Source organism: Bactrocera oleae, chromosome 5 (genome assembly GCF_042242935.1).
Source record: "Bactrocera oleae isolate idBacOlea1 chromosome 5, idBacOlea1, whole genome shotgun sequence".
In the NCBI taxonomy this organism is placed as follows: Eukaryota; Metazoa; Arthropoda; class Insecta; order Diptera; family Tephritidae; genus Bactrocera; species Bactrocera oleae.
The window spans coordinates 46,391,212-46,403,522 of NC_091539.1; the positions used below are offsets into that span (position 1 = coordinate 46,391,212).

Sequence of the window (12,311 nt, forward strand, 5' to 3'; positions counted from 1 at the left end):
GCACTTCAGAAATTCAACGAAGAACCTCTCCACCTCATTTTTTCAACGGTGTAGAGGTCTTCCCCTTCCTCGGCGAGCGCCGCATCAAACACCTTCAAAATTGGAGTTCTTTCGTACATTTAGACGACATAATCTAGCCAGCAAAGCCGCTATCTTTTTATTCGCTGAACTATGTCGATGGCGTCGTATAACTCGTAAAGCTCATCATTTCATATTGATGAGGCTTATCGGTAATTAGCACAGACTGTGGGGTCCCCATATCTAATCCATCTAATGGGATTTTAAGTCCACCATTTGCGGTTGTCGCCCTTTTACTGTCTTTCAGCTGATTGCAGAAGTGTTTACTCCATAAACTCAGTATACTCTGGGCATCGGTGACCAGATTATCTTCTTGGCTGCTAAATGAATATGTTCCAGTCTTACAACCTTCTGTAAGTCGCCATATCTTTTCATAGGAGCCAGCTTCTCAAGCTGTTCATACTCATGCATTTCTTCGTCTTTCTCTTTTCGTCTGCAAAAGCACCTCGCTTTCCTCTTCAGTCCTCCGTATCTCTCGTGTCCGAAATCCAATTGTTTCTACTGCAACGATACGTAGCCATCTTGAGATGCCGTTCTACAGTTCTTTTAAATTGAAACGCTGATGAGTACTCTTGGTGAGCAAGAGTGCCAGTCGAGTAGAAAACTGCTAGGCTGTCTGTTGTGATTGCATTGATAATTTCTTACTAGACCTTATATATTTCGATTGAATTCATAACAGTTATTTTGTACATGTTTTGACCTAAGAAGTATCCCACAGTTACACATCTTCTGATTAGTCTTTCTTAGGTAGTAATCGACTCGGAGTGATTAAGCGGACTTAATTGTGCTATTTAATATTTATTATATTTATAACTGGGCAAAAAAAAAATTAGTTCTTTGAAAGGAAACCTTTCTTTAGACTTTATTTTAAATACACTTTTGGAGTTCTCTGCCTTCTTTATGATGCAATAAGCCAAGAAGAATCGCTATTTCAGATATAGAAATCGATTTTATCACTCCTTTTTGAATTAATTTATAAATGGAGTTATCTCTAACTAACCCTTGAAGGGGTCCTTTTTCTTTCCCCAATATTAGCCTATCACACCCCTACTCCATCACCGCAAATCTTCTCTTAAAAGCCAACACTTCATTTGCTTCCAGTTATTTCTTTGAGTATTTATGCAATTTCCTTCATTGAGGCGCCACGAAATTAAAGTAATTAACGCTGGAATTCATTATGGAACATAATTTAGATTGCTGCTGTACTATAAAGACATGCATAACATAGCTATTGTTTTTGTTGTTAGAAGGAGAAAATTTTATGGCCGCGACAATGATTTAAGTGATTACGCATTGGGCAGAACAACGCGCCATATTTCGCACCCTGGACCCAAAAGAAAGTACCAAATAGCTACTACTACTAATAAACAAAAAACATACACACACAAACAAACAATGTATGTGTGTAGGACAAAAACAATTATGCAAAAATATAATTATTATTAAAAGCATGCAACGAACGAACTTCCATAAGAAAAGCGGACGTACAAGAAGTATGAGCAGACAGAGCGATACCCCGAGTAAGAGTGGTAGATAGAGAACGGCAAGGGGTAAAGCTAGTGAGCTGCTGGCGACTGGCCGTCATTCGGCGCTGCTGGTGATGAACATTTTAATTTGCGCTTCCAGGCTGGCAAACATTGGCGCGGCAGTCAACCGGACACAGACAGGCTGTTACCAAAGGAATACAAAAACAAAAACAACAAAATGAGTGAAGGACAAAATTTTGGTTAAGTGTAAGTCGAAAGAGAGAGTGAAAAGGGCGAAAAGCAAGGAGCCACAGGGGTAATGTGTGTTAACGGCCGCCAAGCGCTGAAAAGTATGCTATAAATTGTGACAAGGCGACAACGCCTGAGTGGTCAACGTAAATAAATATAAAATGAAAAAAAAGCAGAATGGTCCAAGCAGCGGTGGCAGTGTCAACAGAAAAAAAAAATCATTTGGACAATGGCTGCATTTGTTGGCTGATTGCCTGCTACACCACACACACACACGCACACCAATTGGTGCGACGACGCGCCGCGTCTTTGCCGGTTGACAATTGTTGGCAATTAAAAATCTCTGCGCACGCACTCATACGCACAGCCTGCTGAGACACGCACACACAGACAGCCCTAGAAGTTCAAACAAATCGATCAGCACCCTCCTTGGCTCACTAACATTGAGCGGGTGGTATCTCACAGGAAGGACACGCTAGCGCCCTGCTCGAGGCGTTCACATGTTGAATTGTTTTTGTCATTGTGTTTTATTGTTAATGAGAATTTCTTGTTTTTCACATCGAGCGCTTATTATGTAGCAACAACAATAATAACAACCAATATATACTTATATAAGCACAATTAATGCATTCCAATAACAACTGTCGGCAGCATTAGCATCCAACAAATCATTAAGTGTGAAAGATTTCTGTGATTTTCCTTCCCACTCTCCGTTTACAATTTCCGTGATTTTGTTTGTACATTTAATTAGTAAAATGGAATTAATGAATTTTCCAGTCTTGGGAGGCGTGAGGCGCTTTTATGATTTACTTATGCATGCTTCGGCGTTATTTTCGATTTTCCTATTGTTGTTGCTTTTATTTTTAGATTTTCGAATTGACATAAACTCTTGCTATAGAAGTAGAAAGGAAGTTGGTGAAAAGAAATCCTGAGTTGATTCTTGGAAATGTCTTGATTTTATTTAAGTTCTAACGTTTTACGGCAAGCTAACAAAGGCGCCAATAAAACTCCCCTACTAGCCGAAAATAAGGACAGCTTTGATTTCTTCCAATCCAGAGTTGAATGCTGGACTCTTTATTTTTTCGACCTCAATCAGTTAAGAGCAGGTCTGTAGCATAGATAACGCTGTTCCAATTTTTACTGATTAGATCTTAATTTTCTTTATTTAATCTTATGGGTAAAATCTCATGTACTCATCATATAAAAAATCTTACCTCTACCATATCACCAAATCCGATGTAAATTTTTTAGAGAAAGTTTTTTTTTTATCCACAAAATGGAAGGCCCTGAAGTATTTTGAATACTCGAGAGATACTTGGTGCAGTCACTGTTTTACCAAAGAACGATGCAATGTTCAATTTGTTATATTGTATTATCAATTGATCGATTGATTTTGTTTGTGCGATTTTTCATATTTAAAAAGTCGGTTACTCGGGGCACGATAAACTGTTTACTGTAGACTCAAAAGGCATCTGTACAATATTTTCTTCTGAGAATTGACAGTTGGAGACGGAAAATCCGTAGCACCTGCCACCAGAACTCGTATAATGCTACAAAAGCATGAGTAGATTGGAATAGAGGTATGCACCGCGATCTATGGTCTATTGTGCCCAAAGCATGAGTAAGTTCCAAGGTTTTATATATTCGAGTAGGGAGTACATTGTCTCGCTAACACCAAGCACGATTCTGGAATTGATTAGGCTTCTGTGACTATATGCCTCTTTAAAAAATAGTGGAGGATTTACTAGACTTCAGGTCGCGGTGCATATCTCAATATTAACCTATCTTTTAATATTTGAAAAACAACGATGGTGCTTACGGATCACATCACTAGCACGATATTCCAGTATTCCACTCAAGTTTTCTGTATTATGTCCATTACTGTAGATTCTTAAGTCAGTAGAATGAGTTTGCGACGAATTCTAAGCAGATTTGCCGCTATATGAAGGCTGAAATATTCGTCAGCTTCATAAGTTCCTGTGATCCGTGATCCGACGTGTGGATGTTTACTACTCAAACATATACAACACACCCTTATAATTGAACCACTGTTTGCATATTGGTTGTAAACTTGGCCTATCACGATATTATGACTTTGAGCAGTGAATTGATGCTTGTTTTGCAAGCAGTCCATTCGCCCTAGGACTCGTTAGTCCATGACGGCTAGCGAAAACATAGCTTTCCCAGAATTTAGAGTTCCAAAAATGATCACAAAATTTTCATCCGTTATACCTTAGTTTGAATGTGGGAGTGTAACCCTACATCAGGATTTCTGTTGCTTTGACTTTAAAAGCTTTGTTCCACTAACATTAACTTATGATAAGATATAATACAATATATATTATATATATATATATATATATATATATTTAAGTGCTGAAAGGCATAAAGCCTGAAAAGCATGCTATATCCATTGGCGATATATTCAGATGTTCCAGCTGCTCCCAGAGTTTCTTTGAAAACCAAACACAGACTAAATTTTTTTACTTAAAAGATATTTAATTGGCTATTAATTGAAGAATTGGTTTAGTAATGATTGTCTTCATAATTTTGTTCTCTTGGAAGACATGCCTTTTCTCAACCTTATTCCAGATAGCATAACATATAGCATATATCTGTCATACAAACTGAACAATCGGAACAAACACAAATAAATAGACTTTAAAGCCTAGCCAATATACCGACATAAGCTTACCCATATGTCACGGAAAATGGTCACATACATACATTTGAAAGTGCTTGTGTATATGTATACAAATATAACGGTTTAACGGAATGTAACAAAGCGCCAAATAAGACCAATTTTCCACAAATATATGCACTTGCACTCACATAAACTTTCCAAACAGCTTGGTGTAATCACATGTATAAATGTATGTGTGTGTGTGTGTGCACATGCAATTGTATTTTTTGTTTTTGTCAGAGCCTTGCGAATGGCAATAAATTAATTCCGACCATTGCACAGGACATCCTACCGAAGTTTATAGCATTTCAGCCACTGCTGTTCCTCCAAGGCCTCACACACACATACACATACACACTCCACTTACATTGCATACATATGTGTGTGTGTCGTTGTGTAGGTACGCAAAGTGCTCTTGCTGCTCTCGCTGCCATTGCGACCGTTCCACCTCGCCGACTGCAGCTGTGCACTGAACTAAACCAAGCCGAACTGAGTTGAGTTGAGCTGAGTTGCGCCGAGTTGCTTGGCGTCGCGCTTGGTTGCTGCTGCTCTTGCACATTGCAGTCGTCATTTGTTATTGCTGCATTGCGAATTGTATTTGAAAGTTGTTGCAACATAAATTGTTGCTGTCCTTACAAAATGGTTGCCATTACAACAATAGTTGTTGCTACGTTTTTTCTGCTGTAGTTGTTATTGCTGCTCTCCCTTATGCTTTCATAATAGCTGCAGTTGCTGTTGTTGTTGCGAGGCACTCATGTTCATGGCTGGTTTTGTTGGTGTATGCGCAGATAGTGGTGGAACTCCAAATTGGGGGCAAACAGCAGCATTGGCTGACGGCAGGCGATGGTAAGGTTTAGGGTCGTCGCACCAAATGAATGAGGGTAAAAAGAAATCGGTGAAATTAAAAAACAAAAAAAATGGTAGAAGAAGAAAAATCAAGTGAATGCGGGGAGAATTTTCCAATAAAGAGGGATGGGTCCAGTATGTCGACCTCTATCGGTATAGGTAGGTGAGTGAAAATCCCAAAAAACATTCGAACAATTAAATGCTTCTAAGAAAGTAGAGTGGAAATACTTTGAAGACACTTTAAAGAAGTCGTAGAATCTTGGATTGAATTTTTCGAGATTATGGTTGAGGATTTCAGTTTATGCAACGTCTTCCATGATAATTCCGCTGTTCTTGAACCAAACCTGCTCTGTTTTACAACAAAACTACGTCATGAACCACACGCGTACTTAATGGATGTTCACTGAACCCGGTAGTATAAATTTTCAAACCGATTTTCGCTAGTTGGCTAAGAAGTTTACTACAGATTTCCAATAGATTTGAAATATATGGAAACTTTTGCCAGGAAACTCACTGTCAACGTGGTTTCAAGAGATTGATTTCAAGTAAGTAGGTAAGGACTCGATAATGAAGTCAGCAGACTTTCAGAACGATATTTTAGTTCTAATTTTGCACTCAAATAAAGAGTCCTCTTTTTTTGACAACACTCTCTACCTTATATTCGAAAAAATCTTTAGGTGTGTTTCACTGACTAATTTCCAAATCCCTCTTCGATTCCCTACTAGCACCACCACTGCAACTGTCCACTCGAAATATGGCGATTGATGCACTTGTATGTATATCTGAACCCCAGCGCCACCACTTAGCTTCACCAAGTTGGGTGCAGTGTGGCGCAATAAAATACAAACGTCCAATGCTGCAACAATAAAAACCGACACGAAAAGAAATTCAAAGCCAAACAACAAAACGCAAAAGACACAGAGAAACGACCAGCTAACAACCACTACAATACCAACCACTGGATGAGTGCGCTGGAAACCGGAAAGTAGGTGCCGAACTCAACCAAAACAGCCGCTAGTGAAGTCAAGCATTGCATTCAACCCGACGGCTAACAGCGGTATGAGAAGGAGCCGACAACACACTTACACTCTTTTAGATGACTGTGCGCTATGCGAGTGCACCAACACAATGGCGTTAAGACGTAAGAAAGGCGGGTCCATTTCCACGGCAACCATAAACTACAATGGAATTGCACTCGGTGAGGTGGGTGCAGTTAGGCGGGTATCGTTCTATAAGTGCATCGAAACCTTGCAAATGGTCGTTTTATTCGTTTCTTTATTTTTTGGTCTATGCTTTCGGCATTTCTCCCTTTTTCTATGTCTTTTTGTTACTCGGTTTTATGCTTCTTTTTCAGCGTCTGCTTTGCGTTTTTTTCATACGTTTTTGCGAGAATAACGGAAATTTCCTGGAAAAAGGAAGTTTCTTGGTGGACTAATGTAGCTGTAGGAGCCAATGTGTGGTTTTAGTATGGAATATAGCAGTTCGGACCGAAAACTGGGTAAAGAGTGGGTGGTATCTAAAGTTTTATGTGTTGCTCTTCACATTCTTACTTTCTGCTGGCGCTTCTTGCTCTGCTGGCCCTTTTCCTTCACAATACATATGCAGGCAACTGTTGTGGTGAGTGGAGTTTCTGCTAGATGGTAGATGATATACGACTATATGCTCATAAAAACGGGTATATATGTAGAAGGGAACAGATAGATACGATAGTCGATAAAGGAGCAGAGGTTAAAATCAGTACATGATTTCTTACCAGTATTTATTTAGACGCTTCTCAAGAATTTAATTAAAAAAATTGCAGCAGCAAAAATCAACAACTCTTTCTTAGTATTACCTAGTACTCAGTAAATATAAAATAAAATAATATAATCAATCTTAAGTCTTGATTGAGAATGTAGGAGTCGCTGCTGATAGACAAACATTAATTGATTAAACTGAACTGTTAATAGTAAGTATAAGGATCTGAGTGATATCTAGAACTGGGATTCCACGAAATTTTATTTCGACGATTTTTAAAATGTATCCCTTATGTTTTGTGAGGAACTTGGTTATTAAGGCCTTAGGTGAAATAAAGATGTGGTTAAAATTAGTTAGACAGTGAAGTTAAAGTTGCATACCGCCTCTCCGCAGGACCGCTGTTTATTCCAAGGTCCGACAAACATCAAAACAAATATCTTTTCTAAAAAAGAAAAAGCTTCTTATAAACCAACTAGCTGTTTTAAACTTATAGATCATACCTTATAATGAATTAAAAAAGTTTAATATTTTTGACGACAGGGGGTCTCTTACTAGTTTAACAAATTTATTGTTTGCTTGTATAGCTATATCTTTCTATATATTTTGGTTTCAAAATCATGTTGGTGACATTATCATCCTGTGCGTTACTGTGTGAAGATCGAAGAAAATTACCTCGGTACTGTTTGAGAATTTACTGTGTGTAAATAAAGCAGAGATGACGCTCAGAATGAAATTTTTGACATTTGGTTGGGGAAATTTCTGGAAACACATTAAACGACAGGGTTTCAAAGTAAAAAGGACTAATAAAAATCCCAATCTGACATTAAGCAACTAACTCAGAAGATCGCGTTGTGTTCCAGACTTCATTTACCAGGCCGGGCAGGGATCAAAATCAACGTTGGGAAATTTCACTCGCTATGATTTATTTGAATTAAATTAGGGCCGATACACCGTGTACTTTCACCTCAGGAATCGATGTAGTGGGAAAGACATATTTCATTTTAAACTTACAACCAAAATTTATTGCATTTTCTTAAACATAATGAATCTGTTTCGCCTACACACACATATACACACTTTGTCTCGACTAAAAAATGAAAAGTGAGTTGTGCTATCTGCTTTGGTTATCGGAGAAAATTAATCAAACAAATTCCATACAGCAAACAACAGAAGAAACTCAGACGCAGCCGGTGCGGAGGTTAACTCATTAAGGCGACAAGTAACAGTTCCACACACCGCAACAGTGAGGGTAATTTAAACCAAATGAATTGGCATATTTTTCATTTTTCCAACTCACCTCACAAGTACCCACACCAACACAAACAATAACACTATAAGGCGACAATGACAGTTAAGCGCAACAGAGTGCAGCAGGCAATGAGAATCGCTTAATCCATGCCCTGACAGTCAAGTCAAAGCAAGCAGTCAGTCACGCGGTGAACTGCCACAGAACGCAGTGAGGTGTGAGGGAGCCGTTTGTGGCAAGAGCGATAAAAATCTCGCGAATCCAACTTAAGTGTTTGGTAATTTATCTCGCGCAAGCTTGAAGCAGTGGAGTGGGGAGAGTCATGAGATATTAGGAAAGCGATAGATGTGCGGCGGAGCAAATTTTCTAAAGCTTGTGGTGCCACACAGTAATTTGCGTACAAAAGCCAAAATTCGCCGGCGATAAGCGTAAGGCTGTGCAGCAGAGACGCATTAAAAAAGGAGGATTATGCTTGTGGTGTACAAATGTTGTTTAAATGCTGTGTTGTTGTTGTTGTTGGGGTCGGCATTTGTTCTGGCAGACGCTCATTGTCAGTCAACAGTTTTGCTGCTCGTCAAGATTTCGATGAGATGATAAATGATGAAGTATTTTCTCAAGGTTTTACCAAATCAGCATGGTACACAAAAAGCCATCGCAGCAATCGTGGCATGTGTTTATTTGTATGCCGCAATTCGTTTTTGCAACAACAAATCAGTATGATAAAAAATGTTTAGCTTTTCCATTTCAGAACTTCTGTATTAAGTGAGAATATGGGGGTAGTCAGAGCGGTAGAGCGGCATTGAGTGATGACTGATGACACTGCAACCATTCTTATTGAACGCTCTAACAGCTGAACTTCAAAGCCTATTAGCGTAGACAATGTTAATAATAAGACGGGCGTATTCGTGTACTAAGCAGACGCAGTTCCGAGTTCTATTGACATTAAATTTCCATTGAAATTTCAAAAGAAATTTTTTTCAGTACCAGATAAATGATATTGGCTAACCCGTTACCTACATAGTAGATCTTTATGTAAGCTTTCATGTTTGATTCATCATAAGACCCTCACAAATCGACAAAGCGCTTTAAGCCTATCACAAATTTGTTGAAACGGCTGGACGGTAAGACTGCTGAGCTGTTTCAATCTCAGTCTTGCAAAAACTGGACAATGGAGAATAAATTGTCTGGATGTTTCCACCTCAGCCTCTTCCACACAACCTTGACAACTTTCGTCCGACTGGATTTTTAGCCTTACAGCATGAATGCCTATTGGATAATGTCCAGTAAAAACCGAACGAAAATAGAACGCAAGATGCCAGTCGACATCCAATGTCAGCGGTGCAAGGAAGGCCTCTCTGGCTAGCTCATCGGCTTTGCAGCTACCATCGACTCTGCTACGAGAAACACACCTTAACTAGCTTTGACCGCACAGTAAGCGAGCTAAGCGCTAATATTGGCCTTCTGCTGTCGGAGTGAATGCTCAGTCAGCCTATGATAAAAAGCTTCTATTTAAATTAAATCTATCTGATCCTTAAATATTTTGAAAAACTGGAATAAAAGTTCGCGTACTCACAGTGGAACTCAGCTGACTTCTACACTTAAATTTTAAAAAGATACAATTAGTTATTAAAGGTCCTCGACTCTCGATGGAGGATCAATATTGAAATTGTGTGGTTTCAGCTATGCTTTGGAAACTTTTGACTCGCCTTCATTATTAAACAAGCTTTTTGTAAGCTTTGAGCTTTCGCTACAATAGCAGAAATCCCCACGCTTCATTTATACATATGTGAACTTAAATTTGTATTATAAACTCCAAACGCGCAACAAACTGTTCTTATCTTTCCAGTTGGGATCACTGAAAACAGCCCCTCCTCTGCGTATGATTTTAAAATCTCGCCAAACTGCTTTCCTACTCAAGCGTTAATTGTGAATATCCTTTTTCCGCTGCATCACGCCAATGGCAGCCACCAGGCGTTGCATTCCAATAGCAACGCAATGAATAAGCAATTGTTCTTTTATTTTTTACACTTGTTGTTGTTTCATTTTCATTGTTGCTGTTATGGCTGGTGTTCATTAAATAGCGGCGTTGAAGCAGAAATTTCGCTGCAAAAGCAAAAGCAACGCGAATTGATCACCACCAATCAGCAACTCATCCATGTGGCATCCTCGAAATGGATGAACACAAAGACAACAACAAAAACAAAAACACATAAAAAGGAAGCAAAAACAAAAAAAAACTGCCGAACTGCGAGTATCCTTTGGCAGGGCAGCCATTTCTATGCGCTTAAGTATCATAAAGTTTGTATCAGCGTAAGTGTCTGCTCATCCATCTTGATGACAACAACACCTACAACGTGCTACTCTTCATGCTTCTCGTTTTTACTTTCGCTTGCTTATGCAACTCGAACAATTTTTCAATTTTGAATGAATTTTCGTTCAATGAATTTTTAAATTAGAAAATTACTTTCTACTGGCTATACTTGGCTGCCAGCCCTACTCCCTTCCTACTCTCCTCCTATCTCGCTCTTCGACATTTTTTAACTTTGCTACAATCGAACCAGTTACTTTGTTTTTCTCTTTCAACGTCAAGCGCCTGGCTGGCTTGGCGGTCTCTGTGCAGCAAACCGTTTGCCGCGTCCGTGTGAGTGTTGATGACACTCCAGCTCACCAGTTTGAGCGTTGAGCAGCACAAATAGCCATTAGCAAAAACGCTTATTAAAAATTTACATTTCATTTCAGTGCTACTGCGGCGCTCGCTACTCCATACCATCTCTACGTCACGTCCTTTTGTTTTTGGGCAACTCGCCCAGTTCATGGAACATATTTGCTCTTTCAATGGCTAGTGGAGGTCAAAAGGGTTAGCTTATTGAATATTTAAATCGTTCCGTCATCTTTTTACTAGTTCTGCTTTTGGATTTTTACTTGTGTCATTTCATACTTACATTTTTGGCCTTTAAGCATATCTATTGTTTAATAACCCCGACGAATCTTATATAAACTTCCACTATCGATTCCCATCTGCTTAAAATTAATGGTATTATTCAACGGCAGGCAATGAGAAGCCCGCGAGCATATTTACTATATGAAATAAAATTATTCCAGCATAAATTCGCCGTCCGCCCGTTTAAAGCCTGCAAGTCCATCTACAATACCAAAATGAATGTAAACGATTTCTAAATACACAAACTTCTCTAATTTTGTTCTATTGAAATTAATTCGTTTCAGCATGATTTTTCTCAGATACTTGGAGGACTGACAAGTCAGTTCTATTGAATATAGGTTTTGGGGCAGATGGCAGCTATATACTATAGTGGTGCGGTATCGTCGGTTACGACAAATAAGCACCTTCTTGGGAAGAAAAAGATATGTGGAAAATTTTAAATCGATATCTCAAAAACTGAGGAACAAGTTCGTGGGTATACAGATGGGCGTGGCTAAATCGGCCTAGCGCGTCACACTGTTCATTTATACATTTGTATATAATATGGGAACTCCGACGTTTTCCTTTTACGCATTACAAACTTCGTGGCATACCAAATATAACTTGTTTAAGATATAAAAACCGAACAGAGTGCGACATATTTTACAGTGGTCCAAAACTTAGTTGAGATCTTTCCTGTGATTCAAAACGATCTGGTAGACAAATAAATCAAGTACAAATTACTCGCAACACTAACAGAAAGACCAGATACTATACAACAACCACGTAACTATTTTTCTTTCACCAGATTTTAGACAGCAAGTGACAAGATACACTTTACGAATAACGTCAAAGCATATCCATATCATTCTATCCTAAGACCTATCTAAAAGCAGACCGTGTGTATTCGCTTACAGTGTCCAACCTTCAATTTTATTTCAAATTTAATCTGCGAACAACTTCGGTTAATAGATTGATATTCTCTGTGTGCCTCTTACATATTTCTTCCTTCTGTTTCCTTGTAGAAAAGCCTTGCCAATTTCTGCTTCGGTCTAAACGATCACAAAAGAGCTGCAGAAATCTTTG

The 12,311-nt window shown here is 38.8% G+C and overlaps 1 protein-coding gene and 1 long non-coding RNA gene across 3 annotated transcripts in view; one reads left to right on the top strand and one right to left on the bottom strand.

The window, feature by feature from the left end:
- The window catches only part of LOC106616323 (kelch-like protein 5), a 167,729-nt gene that overhangs the window by 31,667 nt on the left and 123,751 nt on the right, over positions 1–12,311 (top strand). The gene's annotated exons all lie outside the window — the stretch shown is intronic.
- Positions 2,302–3,312, bottom strand: LOC106616305 (uncharacterized). 2 transcript variants are annotated; one of them, XR_001330672.3, is made up of 2 exons: positions 3,008–3,312; positions 2,302–2,918 (listed from the first exon to the last, which is right to left on the bottom strand). It is a non-coding gene; the product is annotated as an uncharacterized lncRNA (long non-coding RNA). The 2 variants fall into 2 exon arrangements; XR_004977160.2 differs by having other exon boundaries at positions 2,302–2,952.